Source organism: Vicia villosa, linkage group LG6 (assembly GCF_029867415.1).
Source record: "Vicia villosa cultivar HV-30 ecotype Madison, WI linkage group LG6, Vvil1.0, whole genome shotgun sequence".
Lineage (NCBI taxonomy): Eukaryota > Viridiplantae > Streptophyta > Magnoliopsida > Fabales > Fabaceae > Vicia > Vicia villosa.
The window spans coordinates 16,896,191-16,913,925 of record NC_081185.1 but is presented as its reverse complement, the minus strand read 5'-3'; the positions used below and the strand labels follow the sequence as shown (position 1 = coordinate 16,913,925).

The 17,735-nt window shown below is 33.1% G+C and overlaps 2 long non-coding RNA genes across 6 annotated transcripts; both read right to left on the bottom strand.

Moving 5' to 3' along the window:
- Positions 1 to 3,277: 3,277 nt before the first annotated feature.
- On the bottom strand, positions 3,278 to 3,857 carry LOC131611292 (uncharacterized). Its single transcript, XR_009286832.1, has 2 exons — positions 3,736 to 3,857; positions 3,278 to 3,584 (listed from the first exon to the last, which is right to left on the bottom strand). It is a non-coding gene; the product is annotated as an uncharacterized LOC131611292 (long non-coding RNA).
- Positions 3,858 to 5,924: 2,067 nt separating this feature from the next.
- Positions 5,925 to 9,147, bottom strand: LOC131608934 (uncharacterized). 5 transcript variants are annotated; one of them, XR_009285889.1, is made up of 11 exons: positions 8,766 to 9,147; positions 8,137 to 8,394; positions 7,781 to 7,875; positions 7,227 to 7,452; positions 7,066 to 7,134; positions 6,914 to 6,985; positions 6,717 to 6,788; positions 6,451 to 6,522; positions 6,296 to 6,367; positions 6,102 to 6,173; positions 5,925 to 5,992 (listed from the first exon to the last, which is right to left on the bottom strand). It is a non-coding gene; the product is annotated as an uncharacterized LOC131608934 (long non-coding RNA). The 5 variants fall into 5 exon arrangements; XR_009285888.1 differs by having other exon boundaries at positions 7,795 to 7,875; XR_009285891.1 differs by having other exon boundaries at positions 7,333 to 7,452; positions 7,795 to 7,875.
- Positions 9,148 to 17,735: the final 8,588 nt, after the last annotated feature.

Here is a 17,735-nt window from a genome sequence, read left to right as displayed (position 1 = left end):
TCAGTCTCCGATTAAACGGATGATTAAGGTTTTCAAACAACAAAACCTTGTATCATTTCAAATCATTTTCAAACTGCTTTTATAGCCAGTACTGTAAAGTACTGGGCCTCTATTAGAGTGTAAGTCCCAACCCCTTTATTTTATACATTCAATGAATTTGTTTCAAATGGTACTTCATTTTCGACTGTTTCACAAACAGTAAATAATCTTTGGGCCTCTAATAGAGTGTAAGTCTCATCCATTTTTTCCTTATTTGTTAATATTCTTTTAACTGTTTTTACAACCAATACCATAAAGTATTGGGCCTCTAATAGAGTGTAAGACCCAACACCTTCTTTCTTTTCATAGTTTGTTTTCAAAACTGTATTTACAAAATCTTCTTTCTATTTTCAAAACATTCTTCTGGTATTTGAAGGGCATTATTCCCGGTGAAACTCTTCAGATACCTATGTGACCTTTGTCCATCTTCACTTCTTCTATTTTCAAAACCCTTAACTGTTTATAAATATTCAATTGTCATCAACAAAACAACAAAAAAACAACAAAAAGTTTCTTGTAATGTATAATTTGTAATGAAAGTTTTATGGACGTTTATTCAATTTAACCGTTTAATATTATAACGTAATATTTAATATATAATTTTTTCTATAATCGTAATTAATTTAAGTAAGTGAATATAACACCGGTATACTAATAACATAAACATCTTAATAGAACTAAACAACTAAATATTAAAATGGAAAAACCAACATATAATAACTCATATATTGAAATAAACAAAACATTGTGCTTCATACAATTCTCAATTTATTTATTCTTAAGTATCAATCTGATTATTTGTGCATCATAAAATTAAAGAGACAAAATCTTCTTTTCTTTCGCAGGGGGTGGACAAATAGCAGTACATGAGCAAGTGGCTATCGTATATGAAGGACTACAAATGCAATTATGAGGATAGAACCCATGTTGTCTTTTAAAATCTCTACGACAGAATGAAGGATCATTAACACATGGTGCCAACTGCGATATGAGCAATGATAAGACAATAAAATTCGTTTAACAATGTTTAATCAAGAACGTGGTTATATATAAACATTTGAGAATATGAGCAATGATAAGACACTAAGTTAAATATGAAAGATTAATAATATTAATAACAACTTGGGTGAGATATAGCATAACTCTGATTAAAAAGAGCAAACAAAGCCACCAGCATTAGGACAATGATTCCTCTCTTCATCATAATTTTTTTCAACTCAATAATAAACAACAATTGTAAAACTATTTAGACAATGTCAATAACAAAAGGCTAGTAAGTATATATATATATATATATATATATATATATATATATATATAGGGCGTATCATATGAGAATGTGAGAATGAGTCTGAACCATTGGATTTTAAAATAAATGGTGGAGTTTAAGAGAAGGGACTACATGGTTGGGATACATGGCGACACATGAATAGTCGACCGTTAGGACAGTTTATTTTAGGATTTCTATTTAAGGAAATAAATGTCAGTAGTTTAGGGATCCGCATTTTTACATTACAAGAGATAAAACTCAATCTCTGCATACAAAATGAGAAACGAGTGTTACTTTCTAAAGATGTTCGTATGCATACTAAGTTAATTATTATGCAATCATTTTCAATTTTCCTTTTTTTCTTTCACTGCATTTAATGCTTTCTTTATTCGCGTTTGTTTCCGTAAAAGACTTAAATTCATTCTTTATTTACCCTTCAAGTTTATTGTATTTAATACAAGTCAAAGATATACAGAAAACAAGAATATAGTGACACGTTCTGGAATTCTTTAGTTGATTCCACAAAGTAACCTTTAAAAAGGAAACTAGTGTTTGTTTACCAATTTTCTGGATAAACACTGATGTCAGTACTTAGTTGGAGGTTGCAGGTATTCTTACCAAAGCTATTCCACGTCCATGTCATCAATTTCTTGTTAGCAAATTGATGCTCATTAACCAACAACATCAATTAGAGAGAGGGATATGAATAAAAATTAGTTTGTTCCTAGAATAAGGGTTTGTTCCTAAAATAAGGGAAACAAATTAGAAATTGATTTGTTCTCATTACATGTAACTATTTAGTGTAATTACCAGTATAGCCTTGTAAACTCTATTTATACAAAAAATCACAATGAGAAAGGCATGAAGTCAAGAATTACTGACACAATAATACCCAAAAGTACTAGATAGGAAGTCGTGCATGTTACCATTAATTCATCTCCTCTTTAGAATTTTTGCAAGGTTCTTACGCTAACTAAAAGTATGAGGATTTTATTTGGTGTTTCGAGTTCATAATTTAAACAAAGAAAATTGTTTTCTGAATGGGTGTTGGGGGTTGGTGATGGAATTATTGGGGAATTAATGATGTGGATATGATTCTTGATACCCTTGATGATTTATTAATTCAAAGTATTATTGATTCTCTTGTGGTTATTGTTGATTGCACATATCAATTGTAGACATATATAATGATTGCACATATCAATTGTAGACATATTGTTGATTGCATGCAATGTCGACGGCGATGCATTAGATGATGTACACACCCCATAATTTTTAACACAATTAGTGCAACAAGATTTCCTAATCAGAAGTTGAAATTGAAAGTGGGAGTATAAATCAGAAATTGAGATTACATTTTTTTTTGTGTAAGCAAGGAATTGATTAACGGGAGAACTAAGGGTTCTCCAACCTTTTTACACGAAAGAACGGGTAAAACCCGACAAAAAAGAAATTGAGATTATATAATGAAACTAGGTTGATTATAATAATGGAAAAATACATACTTTGAGGAGAAGTTATTCCAGAAAACAATATCGGTGACAAAGTGTTTATCCCAAGATTGTCTCTTACACCATATGATAATTTTCAGCGTAGACAATTTTCATTAATGATTTCATTTGCAATGACAATTAATAAAAGTCAAAGACAATTGCTTAAACATGTTAGAATATTTCTTCCAAGACCCGTGTTTTTGCATGGTCAACTATACGTTGCAATATCAAAAATTACATAAAAAAAAAGATTTAAAGATACTAACCACTAATGAAGAAGACAAAAATATTCCCGTAACTTCAAATGTAATTTATAATTTATAATGTAAGTTTTATATATGTTTGTTCAATTTAATTGTTTAATATTATATGGTAATATACTAATATTTAATATTATAATTTGTTTTTATAATCACAATTAATTCAAATAAGTTAATACAACACCGATATACTAATAAAATGGAAGAACCCAACATATAATAACTCATATATTAAAGTAAACTAAACATGGTGCTTCATAAAGTTCTCAACATTTTTATTCTTAAATACCAATCTGATTATTTGTGCATCATAAAATTAAAGAGACAAAATCTTCTTTTCTTTCGCCGGGGGTGGACAAGGAGCAGTACATGAGCATCTGGGTATCCTATAGTAGTATGAAATTATACAAGTGCAATCTTGAGGATAGAACCCATGTTTACTTTTAAATTCTGTAAGACAGTATGAAGAACTATGAACACATGGTGACAATTCCGACCCAAAATAAGTACACAAATTGTCTCCTGTCAAATTATAGACGATAAAACCCGTTTAACAAAGTTTACTCAAGAACGTAGTTAAATATAAACAATTGAAAATATGAGCATTGATAAGACACTAAGTTAAATAATAATAACAACAACTAAATCAACAACTTGGGTGAGATATATATACCATAGCTCTGGTTAAAAAGAGCGAACAAAGCCACCAGCATTAGGACAATGATACCTCTCTTCATCATGATTTTCTTCAAAAACAACAATTCTAAAACTCTTTAGACAATGTAAATAACAAAAGACTGATATATATATATATATATATATATATATATATATATATATATATATATATATATATATATATATATATATATATATATATATATATATATATATATATATATATATATATATATATATATATATATATATATATATATATATATATATATATATATATATATATATATATATATAACTTTTCTTTGGTATAATATTTTATTTATTTTCTTTTGGGTATATTCTTTTATTTATAATATAGAATTTGACTTTTGAAAAAAAATTCTATAATTACTAAAAATTAATATATAAGAATAATAATAATAATAATAATAATAATAATAATAATAATAATATGATAATAATGACTTTACCATATTATCTAGATGTTAATTAGTGTATTTAAATTAACATTAATATTAAGAAAGAAAATACTACCCCCGGTCCTATTAATAAGAAAATATTTTTTTTCAGATACATTGAATAAATAATGTATCTGGACAATATTTTGTCCACATACATTATTTATTTAATGTATCTAAAAATAATTTTTTTTTATAAATGAGACCAGAGGGAGTAATAAATTAAAAGTATTTATTAGAAGATACAAATGAAAGATTAAATATAAAATTGCCTTTGTAATCTATAGTGACAAGTATTCTGAAACAATTTTTTTTTAAATGTAATAATTATTTTGGGACGGAAGTATTAGTGGTACAGTTTAAAAGTTAAAAATATTATTTGGATTCATCAATATTTAGAACAACACTATGTTGTCTTTCTTCTTAGAGCACAGTGGAAAATATACGATTGAGAGGCGGTTGGGGGTTCATCAAAGGAATCTGAGCACATACCATATCAAATTAATCATTTAGACCTGTCGAAAATCAAATGTAACATGTGATATCGTGATCTGAGCACAAACTCATCAATGTGGACAAGCACAAACACGTGTAGGCAACTAAGTTTTAAGTTCTTTCCATAAAATCTTGAGAGTTATGAAAAACTCAGAAAAATATCTTTATTTTTATTTCAATTAAAAAATTTCACATTGAAGTTCCACTACAGAAAAAAAGGTCTCCTGCCACGCCCAGGAAACCGAAGCTATATGCAAAATAACCGTGGCGTAACGCTGAGGCCACGGTTTGGCCACGGAAATCCAACTGTGGAGTATGCGGCCGTGGCCTAAAGTAAAGTCCACGGTTTTTTGGTATAGACCATGCCTTTTTGACAACCGTCGCTTTTTTAGGCCACGGTTTAGGTAGCTTGATTAAGGCCACGGTTTGTATTTGCCATGACTGCAAAACCGTGGCTATACGGTATAGCCACGGTTTCAATTTAACGTTTACGACACAGTATTGGTTCAAGATATAGCCACGGTTTGGTTATGACCACCTATTTAAAACCGTTGTTATATGTTATGCATTCTAAACCATTTATCTTGCCACGGTTTATTTCTGTATCATTATATATATATATATATATATATATATAAAATTAGCAATAATATTGATCAATATAAAATTAATCATGAAAGTAAATACAATTCTAGCATTTATTTAGGAACAACCATGTTTTATAAATACAATTCTAACATTAGATTATGCGATCATGAAAGTATCATAAATGAGCTTCTAGTGTGAAGACAAAACCAAATACTGAGTCAGGTACGCTACCACTTAGCTTGTTGCCAGTTAACAAGCTGAAAAGAAGCAATTGAAACTTGATTACAATTAGCACTTCAACTCTTATGCATCAATACAATATATATTTCAAACTAAAGAATATACTGTGATACTAGTACTACTAATGCACATAAATATGCATATAGCTGTTACTTTAATATCATACAATACAATATATTTTGAAATCTAGAGAAGTGTACTTACAGAAATCTCAAATGTCCCACATGAGCCCTCGCTGGAATTTCACCAAACAAATTATTGAAACTGAGATCCCTATAAAAGTTTTAAAAATAGTATAAATTTCCATGGCTATGAGGTCTGTAAAACAAGGTTAAACATATAAGTTTCAAATGGTTTACTTACAACATGTCCAACTCCTTCATTGTCCAAACATACAATTTTATCATTCCTGTCATGTTTCTTAAAATAGGAATATCCTGACTTGGACCATTGATGTCAGTAATCCACCTGTATCATAATTTCCATCACAAGTTAGTATATAAAACATGTAAGATGAACTAGGGGGAGAACATTAAACGAAACTAAAAAATTAATAGGCTTTTTGGTTTTCACTTACAGTCGAGATAAATTAGTCAAAAGCGATATATTTGACGGGATAGGTCCCTCCAGTCCACTTGCATGCATTTCTCTTCAATGATGTACATTATAATTAGAATATCAATCTAAAGATAAACATAAAGTAGGCATGTATCTATTGTGTAACGGTAGAAAGATATTTGAAGAGAAGAAAAAAAGTGATTGCAATCTCACAGTCTCTGAAGCTGTTTCCAATTCTGTATGAAGCTCGGTATTTTTCCGTTGAAACTATTATCGTTTATCCTACTGCAATACACCAAAAGGTGTATTCATCAGGGAAAGTGTCAAGGTTTTTTTCTAGAAAAAAAAATAGTAAAATCAGAACTTACAAATCTGTCAAATTCTGTAACTGAGAAAATGTCACTGGTAAGTTCCCAGACAATTTATTGGATGATAAAAACCTGTACAGGTAATATTGCACATAAAAACCACCAGATACAGATTGTTTTATAATGAAGCACTAACATAGACACAGACACGACACTGATACCTAGACATTCATAATAACTCATGTGTGAATTGTATCAATGTGTGATACCGAAGTGTTGGTGCCACATACTTATAATAGTAAAACACATGAATCTCATTTTCTTACAAATACTGCAGGTTAAATAGACTTCCGAGTTCAGCGGGAACAAGACCGGAAAATTGGTTTGCTTCAAGGTTCCTGATTTAAGGCCATAGTAAAAGAACGAAAATTAAAGATATCAACAAGAATGTAAAATAATGCACTTAGATCAACACAAGTCCTCAGATGATAAAAATGAGAAAAAAAAAATATACAAGACTTACAAGTATGTTAGAGTGGTAATATTTCCCAACTCCTTAGGAATCTCCCCCGACAAACGATTAACAAGTAGCGAGCTGCATAAAACATCGTATTCATTTAATTCAAAAGGCAAGTATAACTGAATGAAAACTAAAATCATTTGATATGAACTTACATTGAAGTTAGTTCAATCGAACCTCATTCCTTCAGAATCGTACCATTTAGGTAGTTATAAGCAAAATCACTACATCGAATTGAGAACACATTTCATTTCAATTAGCAATACAATTAATGAAACTAAATTTTAAGCTCCCGTAAGGTGTTCATAGTTCTTACACTACTTTGAGGTATGGAAGCTTAACCAATTGAGGCGGAAGCGTGCCGGGGAGGCTGTACCCCTTGAATTCACTAAAAAATGGAAATTCATATTTCAGAAACTCACATTTTCAAAACCACAACTTTCTATCAAAATCCTCCACTATTCTTTATCCTCCATCTTCTCCCTAACACCAATCACATCATGAATTCTCCTACCAAGCAAAATACTCTTCCCCTGTTAAGCCTACATAAGAAAGTAATTTAAGAGAAATTTCAAAACACTCAACTATTATAAAGTTCAAAAATTTAGCAAAGAGAGGCATTATTTCAATAAATTTGGCAGTTTCATCCAAATCTATATACAACTGGAGCAAGAAATCAACAGATAAATCCTCATTTGCTTAGATACAGAAGATAGACTCACTAAGTATTTGAATCTACATCGTTATAAGTGTAAATTCAAAATTCAACCCTAGATTTTTTGCAAATTCATATAAACGGTTACAGATATCGAAAATTGAAGAAAAATAAGAAAATCCCAAAGCATAAGCAAATACACCAAGAACTCTTACACTAATAGGTTTACCATAAAAACGGGTTGCAACAACTTGAAATATATTGTCGTCTATTGAATCCCTTGAAAGTATACCTTCGATTTCTTTAAACCCTAAGCACATAAATCAAAACAAAATTTTTTATTGGAACACACAAATAAGAGACAAGAAACTGGAAATATATATCCTGATGCATGATTGAAGATAGAAAGTTAGTAAATTGAAAGATAATACACTTCCTAAGAACCAAAGACAAATCATTGGCAAAAAACAAAATTTCAGGATATATTCCACTTATATTCATTTCCAACAAATAAATCTAGTAACAACCAAAATACCATAGAACCAAAGAATATACAAAAGACGAGATAAACCTCAGCAAAGGCCCTAGGGGAAGATTCAATAAAATCATCATCAATGGCCTCTACATCAATCAACGGGGGTTGTTGCTGGTTGTTGTTGGCTTGAGTTTCGACTACTTGAGGCTCCAACTGAGTTGAAGGTCCTTCCTGGTCACGATTCTCATCAGTCGGCATTCGGTTAAGGTCTACGCCGGTAACTTCTGACAGCAGTCTGCCTGCTCGACCGAGAGCTCATATTGGAACTGATGTTCCCTAATTCCAAGACGAAATCTGAAAAAACCAATACATCATAGCAACACAAGTAAAATTTGGTGAAGAAAAAACAAAAAAAATCTGAAAAATCGAGTGGCTCTTTAACAAATCCTCATACCTACTTACACAAGCGAAAAAAGTGCTAGAAATCATATAAAAAAATTATAAACCTATGTTTACAAAAACAAAGCCAAATAATAAAAAAAATACACTAGCACACAATCGCAAACCAAACAAAAAATCAGTTGAAAACCGAGAATCGTAAACCCTAACACGATAACAATCGTAGAAGCAACTAGTAAACAATTGTAGAAGCAGTTTCAGCGATTGTAACCGATCGATGAAAATCGGAAACCCTAAGAAGATAGAGAGAAAAGAAAGAAACGTACCAGAGGGAAATCACTATGTGGTGTGAGAAATCGCTATCTTTTTCTTCTTTTCTTGATGCTATGACGTTGCCCGAGATCTATTGAATGATAACCCTATAGCTTTCACTTGATTCATGCTTCTTAGAGCATTCAATGGAGCTTCATAGATTTAGGGTTAGTGAGAGAGATCCGAATTAGGGTTTGAGTTTGAGATGAGAGGCGAGGGGGAGAGATGCTCTTAGTTCAGTTCATGGCGGCATCGTGTTTTGTTTTGCTGGAGAAAGAGATCGAAGATGGTCATCGGCGCCGCTGAGTTTATGAGAGGGGAAGAAGAAAGCTCTTTGAGTAAGGGCAATAGTCACAACGTTGATAAAACCTAATCCCCTTTTCACGTTTCATTCATTATTTGATTTTAATTAGATTTAATCTTAAAAAAATAATATATATATATATATATATATATATATATATATATATATATATATATATATATATATATATATATATATATATATATATATATATATATATATATATATATATATATATATATATATATATATATATATATATATATATATATATATATATATATATATATATATATATATATAAACAAGAGAAAGAGGGAAACCAAAAAAAAAGAGGGAAATTTTGGAGGGATATATTTTTTTAGGCTTGGGCCACAGTTTGAAGTGAAACTTATGAGGCCGCAGTTTTCGTTTGCGGCTAAAAATATCCGCAGTTGTATAACCGTAGCAATTGAAGTAAATGCCACTGTTTCATACTCCGGATTCAATATTTTATAACATAATTCTACGCTTTGAAAACCCTGGCCAAATCATATATGTGGCCACAGTTTCTGAGCTGTGGAAAATTTTAGCGGGGCCGTAGGCCAAATTTCTAGTAGTGTTCAAAAATTCTAATGTAATCCCCTTTGAGAGTATAGTTGTTTGAGTTATTTCCATACATCAATGGCATTCTCAAGGAACTCTCCGATACTTTGTGCAATGGAATCTTCAATAGAAACATAATCCAATAATGAACAAGCATGGTACATTGACTTTATGGTATAAAATTTAGATTGAATTCAATAGGAATTGCAATTGTTCCATAAAAAAATCAAATTTGTATTTATTACAAAAGCACAGTTCATTTATCGATACAAAACATGGTAGTTAGAGTGATTTAAAACTGTATTAACAGCCACGCAAGAAGGTACATCAGAGTACGGGTGTTCATGGTTCATGAACTGAACCGCACTGAACCACAATAATGGTTTAGTTCAGTTTTCAAAAACTATTTCAATAAAAATTCAGTTAATTGTTAAACCAATTTCAATTCAGCTCATAACCGGTTCAGAATCGATTTAATTTTATAAACTGATTTTATTATATCAAATTATTTTAGAATCAATTATATTTTATGAACCAATTTTAAAACTGATAAGAATCGACGGCTTACGAAACGTTGAATACTCACATTTGTTTGGTGAAGATCGCTACTCCGTATATACTAGTATCTTAGACCAAATGTAATTTCAACTGCTTATATATTAAGCTGTAATTTTTTGTTCGATTGAAATCATATCAAATTGTATGTGACTAGAAAATTCTAGTATTCTCTCCTTAAATGACCTTGCCACTGTAGCTTAAAATGTGGTATAGCGAAATTCAAAAAGTTAATGACAATAGTTTTTTCATATATACACTGGATTCATAAATTAATTAAAAAAGATTAAAAAATTCTATTTATTTATTTTTATGAGTTTGTTAAAATTTTGAAAAATATGATTTTGATTAAAAGCGTTTAGAATAGTTTAAATCAAGTTTTTATTTTGAACTCTTTAAAAATTATATATATTTTTTTTAATTTCATATAAAATTTTAAATTTTATATTAAAAAGTAGGCTTAAATACACTTTTCGCCCATGTAAGTTAGCGTGTTTTTGATTTTCGTCCCTGTAAGTTATTTTTTTGAGTTTTAGTCCCTATATCTTACTTTTTGCTTGAGGTTTAGTCCCTAAAGTCAAAATCCGCAGGAAAATCTGCAGGTTACCTGCGGATTTTCTTGTGAAATTTTCTACGTATTTTGATTTTAGGGACTAAAACGAACGCGAAACAAAAATATAAGGACTAAAACCCAAAAAAATAACTTACATGGACGAAAATAAAAAGCACGCTAACTTACAGGAACGAAAAGTGTATTTAAGCCTAAAAAGTAATATTTTTAGAATATATTTTTTCCCAAAATTTTTATTTTTGCTTTTAGGGAAAAAAATTGTATTTAAAAATATTTTACTATTTTGAATTTTTTTTTAATTTTTGAAAAATAATATTATGATCGATACAAGGCCCACACGAATTAAATTTAAACCCAAATGGCTTCAAGGATTTATCACAAACTAGTTATTATATTTTAAAAGCTTTTTATGTTTTATTGTTGGGCCAGGCCCTTTTTGGTATCAGCCCATTAGGATTTTGAACTCTCTCTTGTATTTATTGGCATTTGCCCCTTTTGGAATGGTTAGACAAGAATTAACACAATTTTTATTTCCTTCTTTTCTTTATGCACTTAGTTTTGTTTTTATCCTTTGTTTGAGCCCTAGATTTAAGAATTAATAGTTGTTGAATCCTTTCTATCAAATTGGTGTTTTCATCTTGAATCCATGGCCCCTCTCAAACCACCCAACCCTAAAGATATTTTTGATGAAGTTGTCCAAACAACCCACCTTCACCTTGATAATGCTATGCAAGAAACTCAAACCAAATGGATGAGAGATTTCTCAAAACTCACTTTGAAATGGACCAGCTCCAAACTAGAATGGACACGGAAAAACAAATATCTGATGCTAGATGTGAAAACATCATCAGCTTACTCACAAAGCTAGTTTCTCAAGCTCATAAACAGCCTTCTGGTGCTGTTCCGCGGTTACTGTTCATGGAAACACTATTCCCGGCAGCGGTACTGTTCACGGTAGCGGTACTGTACACAACAGCGATTCTCTTCAAGACAGATTTGTGACGAAACCTACTGTTTCGTCCGCAGCTACTGTCCACAGCAGAACTGTTCATTCCACCACCTCATCAGGTACTGCTCTAAACCCAACTCTGGTTTCCACTCATACCCTTCCCACACCCCATTCTTCCCCTAATTTTTTAAGAACTCCTATACCATCCTCACTATATACTACGAGCACACATACCTCAGTACCTCCTCCACTTTCCACCCCCTTCAATCAAACCTTCCCCCCATATCATAGATTGTTTTCAACCCAATCCTACTTGGACCCCCCGTATTACCCAACAACCTCCATTTTTACTACCAACCCCTCGTTTACCATTCCACAAGTTCCCCACATACCCTATCCCCAACATTCTCAAACCCCTATTCCCTCTTTTCGTACACCAAAGTTAGAGCTTGCAATGTTTGATGGCTCAAACCCATTGGAATGGTTATTCCAAGCTGATCAATTTTTTACTTTCTATAACCTACCAGCCGAAAACTGTTTGGCTATGATGTGTTTCTATATGAAAGGAGAAACATTGGCTTGATTTAAATGGATGCATCAAAATCGTGAATTAGTGGATTGGACTTATTTTACAAAGGCATTAGAACTTCGTTTTGGTCCATCTACCTATGCTAATCATCAAGCAGAGTTATTTAAACTCAAACAAACCCATTCTGTTGTGGAATACCAAGCCCAATTCGAAAAATTAGGGAATCAAGTAGTGGGATTATCACGTGAGGCTATTCTAAATTGCTTTATTTCAGGATTAATTCTGGATACTCAGAATGAGCTAGCCATTCATAAACCAACGTCTATCTCTCAAGCTATTGGGCTTGCAAAATTGATTGAATCCAAAATCCGTGAAGCTAAAACTAAATTTCAAAAGCCCTTTTCCTCATACACCCCCAAAAATAACCAGCCCACTTCACTTTCTCCAACTACCCCCACACCTATAAAGCCAATTCAGCCACTTCAACCACCTAAATTACCCATCCGTAAACTCTCTAGCGCTCAAATACAAGAACACCGTGCTCAAGGTTTGTGTTTCAATTGTGATGAAAAATTTATTCCCGGCCACAAATGCCAAGCGGGAAAATTTCTGCTGCTCATTGAAGATGATGATCACTCAATCACCGAACAGACTGCTATTTGTGCAGAATCAAATGCCACAATAGAACCAGATGACACATATTTTCAACTTTCTCCTCAAGCAGCAAATGGAAAATTCTCACCCAAGACTTTAAAATTCAAAGGATCTATTACCGGTCTCTCGGTTGCTGTTTTGATTGATACATGGAGCACTCATAACATCTTACAGCCACGCATAACACACCACCTTAAACTTCACACTCAACCTATTCCAAATTTTCCGACTATGGTGGGCAACGGCTCTAGATTATCATGTTCAGGGATCTGTCCAAAGGTTCCTATAAAAATTCAAAACAATTCATTTTTTATTCCTTTTCACTTGCTACCTATTGAAGAGACTGACGTCGTCCTTGGATTGGAATGGCTAAGAACTTTGGGACCCCTAATGGCAGACTTCTCCATTCCTAAGATTTCTTTCACTCACAAATACAATGACATCACCATAACGGGTGATACCAACACTATCTCACCATCTTCTTACAACAATGTTTGCCATCTTTTACAAACAGATTCCATAGCTTCCCTCCACCTTTTAATCTTTCAACCACACCCTATTTCTACACCTCAAACTTCACCCACAAATGTCTTAGTTACACTTCCTCCTACCCTACCGCCCCAAATCTCATCTATTCTCCAATCCCATGCCACGATTTTTACCCAACCCAAAGGCCTTCCACCCACCCGACCACATGATCATCGCATTCCCATCTACCCTAATACTGCCCCAATCAACGTGAAACCGTATTGCTACCGACACTCACTAAAGGACGCTATGAATTCCATCATACATGATATGCTTAGTGAAGGTATCATTAAACCTAGTAACAACCCATATTCCTCCCCTGTCTTATTAGTGCGAAAAAGAGATGGATCATGGAGATTCTGTATGGATTATAGAGCCCTAAACGCTGTCACAGTTTGCGACCGTTTTCCTATACCTACGATAGATGAACTTTTTGATGAATTGGGTTCAGCAACTATTTTTTCCAAGATCGACCTACGATCTGGCTATCACCATATTCGGGTAACTCCTAAGGATACTCACAAAACTGCGTTCAGGACGTTTGACGGACACTACGAGTTCTTAGTGATGCCATTTGACTTAACTAACCCTCCTAGTTCCTTTCAATCGGTTATGAATGATTTGCTAAGACCATACCTAAGGAAGTTTGTGTTAGTTTTTTTTGACGATATACTCATTTATAGTTCTTCTATTTCATATCATGCACATCATTTAAAACTCATTTTAGATTTGCTTTTATCTAACCAGTTTTATGCCAAATTATCAAAGTGTGTGTTTGTTGTTCCTAGTGTTGATTATTTAGGTCATATTATCTTTAGTGAAGGTGTAACCCCAAATCAAGAAAAGATTCAAGCTATTCTATATTGGCCTAAACCATGATCACTCACGGCACTCAGGGGTTTTTTAGGACTCACCGGATTTTATAGAAGATTCGTGCATCATTACGCCTCTCTCGCCGCTCCCCTCACTGATTTATTACATTTTACAAAGCTACAATGAAATATAGAAGCTGACTTAGCTTTTACAACATTAAAGCGGAAAATGACAAAAACTCCTGTTCTGGGCCTTCCAGATTTCACCAAGCCATTTGTGCTCGAGACAGACGCTTCAAGAGTGGCAGTAGGTGTGGTTCTGTCCCAAGAAGGTCACCCAATAACCTTCTTCAGCAAGAAGCTTTGTAACCGTCTCCAGGCTTCCTCCGTGTATGTCCGTGAAATGTTTGCAATCACAGAAGCTGTCAAGAAATGGAGACAATATTTAATAGGCAGACACTTTCATATTTTTTCTGATCATAAGAGCCTAAAGAATCTGTTAAATCAGACCATCCAAACGCTAGAACAACAGAAGTGGGCGGCGAAATTACAAGGATTTGAGTTTGATATTCATTACAAACCTGGTAAGACCAATCAGGTCACAGACGCACTCGGTCGTATTTCCCATGAAGATACAGCTCTCTTGATGTCCATCTCATCTCCTGTTCCTCTTCTCCTCACACAATTAAAAACGTTTTACAAATCAGATGCAGGGGCCTACAAATGGTTACTAAAGTTCAGACAGATTTGTCACCACAAAATAATTTTAAAAGCAAAGAAGATCTTCTCTATTACAAAGAACGAATCCTTATACTTGATACTCTCCAGTTACGAACCAAAATTATCACGGAATACCACAACACACCGGAAGGAGGCCATTTTGGCTTGCATCCAACACTGGCCCGATTATCGTCTTCATTCCTACGGCCTGGAGTGTATACAGATATCAAAACTTTTGTGAGAACTTGTGCTACATGCCAGCAGAATAAGTACATGACAACAAAACAGCAAGGTCTTCTTCAACCTCTACCTACACCTACTCAAGTCTGGACAGATTTAAGCATGGATTTTTTTACTCACCTTCATAATTCCTTCAGACACACGGTCATTTGGGTCGTCTACGACATGTTGATGAAGTTCTCGCACTTTGTTGCCCTTCCTACAAAATTCTCAGCTAAGGATCTGGCACATCGTTTCTCTGTGGACATCTTCCGCTTACATGGAGTTCCCAAGTCCATTATTTCCGACCGTGATCCCCTGTCCATTCCACACGGTTCAAATTCAAACAAACCCTAATAGCAACATTTTTAATTCCGCTGGGCCTCCTAATTGGGCTATCTCTTTTCATAGTCCATTGGACCAGCATACACCCAACCTTGAGGAAAAGGTTTCTATTGGGCCGGATAGTAGTGATATAAAGCCCACACGAATCAAATTTAAACCCAAATGGCTTCAAGGATTTATCACAAACTAGTTATTATATTTTAAAAGCTTTTTATGTTTTATTGTTGGGTTAGGCCCTTTTTCGTATCAGCCCATTAGGATTTTGAACTCTCTGTTGTATTTATTGGCAGCTGCCCCTTATTGAATGGTTAGACAAGAATTAACACAATTTTTATTTCCTTCTTTTCTTTATGCAATTAGTTTTGTTTTTATCCTTTATTTGAACCCTAGATCTAAGAATTAATAGTTGTTGAATCCTTTCTATCAATGTTTTATTTTAAATTTATTTTTTACTTGTAATTCATTTTTTATTATTTTATGAAAATCTAATTTATATATTTAAATCAGTTTATAAAAAGAAACTGGTTCTGAATTGGTTAAAACTAAACTTGAATTGGTTAAATTAAATGGTTCAGTTCATTAACCATTTAAATGGTTCCGTTTTTTTATGGTGCAATGAAATTCAAATCCAGCATACAATTCAGTCAATCATATTTTTGAACACCCCTACATCGGAGGAGTAGACATAATAGACATTTCGCGGAGTTTAAGAAGTATATAGAGGTGGGGGATTACCAACATTACCATTGTTATGAACCGTTGTTATGAACCATAATGAACAATGATGCGCAACAAAGCTCAAAAGAACTCTAATACCATCATGAACTTATGCAAACCGCAGAGAAAAGCTAGAGAAAACATGGTATTAAAGAATAAAATTAAACCAAATATGAAATGAATTGATTTCACTTAATGGAGAAATTATTTATAACAAAAGCGCTTTGTAATGGGGGGACTTTACCAGCGCTTTTCAAAAGTGTTTTGAAATGGGGGCCTTTTCCAGCGCTTTTCCAAAAGCGCTTTGAAATGGGGGGCCTTTACCAGCGCTTTTTCAAAAGCGCTTTCGCAAAGGGACTCTTTACCAGCGCTTTTTTAAGCGCTTTCCAATGTTCCCCTTGCAGCGCTTTTGCCTAAAAGCGCTTTCGTAGCTGTGTTGGCAAAACTCAAATTTGGCGTAGTGTATCGATACAAAAGATGGTAGTTAGAGTGATTTAAAACTATATCAATAGCCACAAAAGAAGGTACATCAGAGTGTCATACCCTAATTTTTGACCCCCCTGAGATGACATATCTTCAGGATTTTCATCAAGTCAAAACAAGTACCCAGAGCAGCCTGGCATTCAATCAAGGATGTTCAAAGACAAGAAAACTCAGGCAAAGGATCAATCAATAGAAGAATTATTCTCTAATACAATCATAAGACTCAAGAGCTTCATTTTTTCACCTATGATTGATTAGACACCCAGTCATCTGAGTACAGGTTTACTCAGGTCACCAGACTAGGGTTTTGAGCCTATCAAGGACTAAAATCAGGGATTACCTTTGGGAAACCCTAAAAAAGCCCAGGGGATCATTCAAAGACATCAATAATATTCAAATAGCTCATATTACAAGATCCACTGGACATCACACCTCAATTCAAAGTCTACAGCCATCATTGTCATCTAGTCGACAATTAGGGTTTTTGACCTAATTCACCAGGATAGTTGACTTTTAATCAGGGCATGAATCCAAAACTCAAGACATGATTCAAGAACCTCTACTACCTCAACATAATCCATTTACATCACTCATTTGAGGAGGAGATCTTGATTCTACACAAAAGTCCAAATTTTCACTTTACCTGGAAAAAGTCAACTGTATGGGATCACCTTTGACTTTTAAGATTTTTGGTCAAACCATGACTTTCAAAGATCAATATCATCAATATATGGATATTAAAGTCATTTTACCAAAGAAATTCAAAGAAATTCATCAAGGAGCGAAAAGTCGGGAATTAGGGTTTTTGAAGGCATGGTGAGAACTCAAAATTTCACCTACACAACTCAAAAAACTTCCAACATGAAAGTTGTAGATCTTGAAAAATAAAACAACATCTTAAAATGCAACTTTTTTCAAGAAATCAATCATTTAAGAGATTTGGAAATTTTGAAGTTTTAGGTCATAAACACTTAGAAAATTTTCTAAGTGTTTTTAGCCTAGTTTTCTTCCAA